The 3,456-nt window shown below is 53.3% G+C and overlaps 1 long non-coding RNA gene across 1 annotated transcript; it reads right to left on the bottom strand.

Moving 5' to 3' along the window:
- Positions 1-308: 308 nt before the first annotated feature.
- LOC135307476 (uncharacterized) lies at positions 309-2,955 on the bottom strand. Its single transcript, XR_010368199.1, has 3 exons — positions 2,866-2,955; positions 851-1,114; positions 309-419 (listed from the first exon to the last, which is right to left on the bottom strand). It is a non-coding gene; the product is annotated as an uncharacterized LOC135307476 (long non-coding RNA).
- Positions 2,956-3,456: the final 501 nt, after the last annotated feature.

Genomic DNA, 3,456 nt, shown 5'->3' with positions numbered 1-3,456 from the left:
TGAGAACTGTTTCCATTGTGTGCCAGGGCTGGCTCTGGCCCTGGGCTGGCGGCAGGGCTCCCGCTCGGGGCTGCTCCTGTGCCTTGGGCCTCTGGGCACTCAGGGCCAGCTCCGCAGCAGCTGCAGCGCCAGGGACGTTGCTGCACCAGTCCCATTTCCCCGGGGCTCTGAACCAGCTCCAGAGGCCTGGAAGCCGAGGCGCCTCCAGCTTTGGCTGCTGCCGGGCCGGGCAAGGGCAGGCCCTGGGGGAAGAGCTGCTGCCACACAGCCCTGGCCAGGGCTGAGCCCGGCACAGCAATTACCTGCTGTACCTGTGCCCGTGTCTGGCTTTGCCTTCCTTCCTGCAGCAGGGGCTCGCACCGAAGATGGAGTGCTTCCTTCAGGAAATGCCACCTTCCGCTGAAGCACTATGTCCATCTCTTGACAAAGGAAGGTAGACAGCTGCATCAGATGGAGCTGTTTCCCCCTTGGGTGGTGGCATCAGAGGTAATATTTATGAAATTTATGGAGCAGGAAAATGGCCAGGTTACAGTGGCATGATGAGAGCACTTCCACCTCCAAACAGCCACCCTTTTCCTAATCTGCAGGGCTGGATATTGTGGGGGATCTCAGGGTGTCTTACAGTTTGGGCATGGCCTGTCAGCTTACGCCAAATAACTTCCTACAGAGGCTGGGCAGAAGCTGCAGCCAGGCCAGGCTGGCAAACAGCCCTGCAGGGCGTGAAAGCAGCAGTGGGGCAGCGAGGCTGCCATGGATCCCTTCCCGCTGTGCCGGGCACGGCGTGTCCAGATGTGCAGCCAAAGGCCCCGGCTGCTGACTCCCAGGGGAAGCATGAGGGAAATGCACCCACCTTGTCCTCCTCCCTGCAGCAATTCTTTCAGCATTTGCCTCATGTTTTTGGATGGCTCATGGGTTTTCTGGTGTCCTGTAGCTTTGTTCTTTCCCCTCAGAGGACCTTCGAGCAACAGAGTTCCATTTCCCAGGAATGGATCCTACAAAAGCAGGGCTCAGCCTGTGGGGTCATCAGGGACACACTACTCACCTCTGCCATGGGAGCTGGGCTTTTGTGTAGGAATCAGCAAAGCAGCTGGACAAGTCCTCCCTGCAGACACACCTGGAACACAAGAGCCACAGAAGCTTCTGTCACCTGATTCCTGCCAGGTTCACAACAATCATTCCTTGGTGGCACACTGAGAACATACCTGACGGTGGCTCAGATAGGACCAACACTTTATGCAGCCAAGCTAATGGAGAAGCCTTCCCAGACACCTCATCTAGAAGGGAGCAGAGATCAGACCCATTTCCATGGTGTGCTGGAGTCCCCTTCTGCCTCAGGGAACTGGGCACTGCAAGGGGCTCAGGTAAGTTTGTGGGAGTCGGACGTGAATGGATAAAGCCAAAGCTGCACAGCAGCCTGGGGAGCTCTGGGCTGGCTCCTGGTCACACTCCAGACTCTTTTCAGGCCCTGTGAAACATCCTTGGATGTAGGAATGTAGGAGAGTGCCCCCTAATTACAGAGTGGCAAAGCTAACCTTTATCCCCCAAAAAAGGAAAGAACCCCAGAAGTTTCTCCCAACGATCAGGTGACAGCCACCTCAAAGGACCCCAGAGGCTTCAGTAAAAACTCTGGGTCACCTAACTGGATAGAAGCCAAAAAGTCCCGCCTGACCCATCAGGTAGAAAAGGGGAGGACAAAAGAACCAAAGGGCTTTTGTGAAGGTGTTTCTACCAGTGGCAGACTGCTGTACCTGCATCGGATTTTTCTGTTTGTTATTTTGCCTTTTATTAAACCTTTTTTGTTTCTAACACTGTAGCAGAAGCCATCCTGCTCATTATTTGCCTCCAAAGGTAATAGCTGAGCTATCCCTGGGTGTGCTGGGTTCCCTTTTGAAGGTTTATAACACCTGGCCCCAGAAAAAAGAACCCAGCACGTGGCGCCCGGACAGTATTTCTCCTATTGAGGAAGATGGTCTAGGGATTTTTTGATTACCTCCATCAAAATAGGACATTTTTCCTTGGTATTTGTGTTTTTGAGGGAGCAGGCCTGCACCTGAGTTTTTTGTCCCTTTAAAATAGAAAACTCAGAAGAAGGGATTTGAGATTGAGAGGGAATCTCGAATCAAAGCCTCATACTGGTGAAGAGGAGGCTGTAATCAGAGACGGGACTGGAGCAGCACCGCAGCCTCAGAGGACTCTGCCGCTCAGCTCAGCTGATTTGTCACTGTTGTGACCCAGGACCTGGAAGGAATTTCATACCAAGAAGCACAACTGGAAAACTTTGGTGAGTGCCACCATGGGAAATCGGTTGTCTTTAGCTGAGCAGGATTTTTTTTTCATATTTCATTTATAAGTTAGAAATTCAAGATATTCAGTTTGACAACAAACAGTTTAAAAAGCTTGTAAAATGGGTCTTAACAGAGTTCCCAAACTCAGACATATCTCAGAAACTCGATCCAGAATTCCGGGATTCGGTTGGACTGAAATTATATAACATGGAAAAGAATAAGAAGTCCAACTTAAAGCTGCGTCCAATATTCAGGACGGTGTTAAAATTTGTAACAATGGAAAGTGCAAAGCAAGCAAAGAATGCACACAAGCAAGCAAAGATCAGGGACAGGGCAGAATGCAGGCAGCAACAGCAGGACCGGGAGGAGAGGAGAAAGAGGAGTTCTGAGGTGTGTCCAGCTTTGTGTCCAGAAGCCTTCCCTTATCCCAGTCGAGAACCAGAAACCCCGGAGGAGCGGCCGGGAGGTGGCCAGGCCAGCCGCCCCCCCCCTTCCCCACCCCCGTCCTGGGAGAGAGGGGAGCAGACCAGCCCTGGCCAGGCTCCTCTGCAAACCACATCTTTCACAATCCCTGCCATACCTAAGTCCTCTGTATTCCCTCTGAAAAGCTCCCTTTGGTGCTCAAAATCGGTGAATTTTGGCAGTACAATGGAAAAAAGCCGAGCCGATTGTGCCCACTCTGAGAACAGAGGAGCTCATGGCAGACGCCATGATGGCCCCGGCCCAGCCCCGCCCTTCGTGGGCGTGGCTCGCCCTCCTCCCCGGGCTCCCAGCAGTCCCTGGGTGCCTCCTCCCTGAGCTCCTGCCCATCAGAGCAGGGACACGCCCCTTTTGTGGGCGGAGCCCAGGCAGTGTCCCCGCCCCTGCTCCCCGCCCACAGCCCGGGAGGGCACGCCCCCTCCCTGCCGAGCGTGGGAACCGGATGTGATGCCCCGGAAGTCACCCTGTCCAAGATGGCGGCGCCCATGTCTGACACCTTGCCGGAACAAAAAATAAATTATTCCTATGCTCCAGAATGTAATTCCAAATAATCTAAGGAAGAGTTTAACACACGAGGAGTCACAGATACCTGGCAGAGGATAAGAAAGGATGCAGTTCAGGAAGGAGAGTGGGAAATTGCATCGAAGTTAAAAGTTTTTCCTGTGAGGTGCACAGCAGGTCCTGCACCGAG

The sequence above is a fragment of the Passer domesticus genome, chromosome 9 (genome assembly GCF_036417665.1).
Source record: "Passer domesticus isolate bPasDom1 chromosome 9, bPasDom1.hap1, whole genome shotgun sequence".
Classification (NCBI taxonomy): Eukaryota; Metazoa; Chordata; class Aves; order Passeriformes; family Passeridae; genus Passer; species Passer domesticus.
This window is presented reverse-complemented; position numbering and strand designations above follow the sequence as displayed.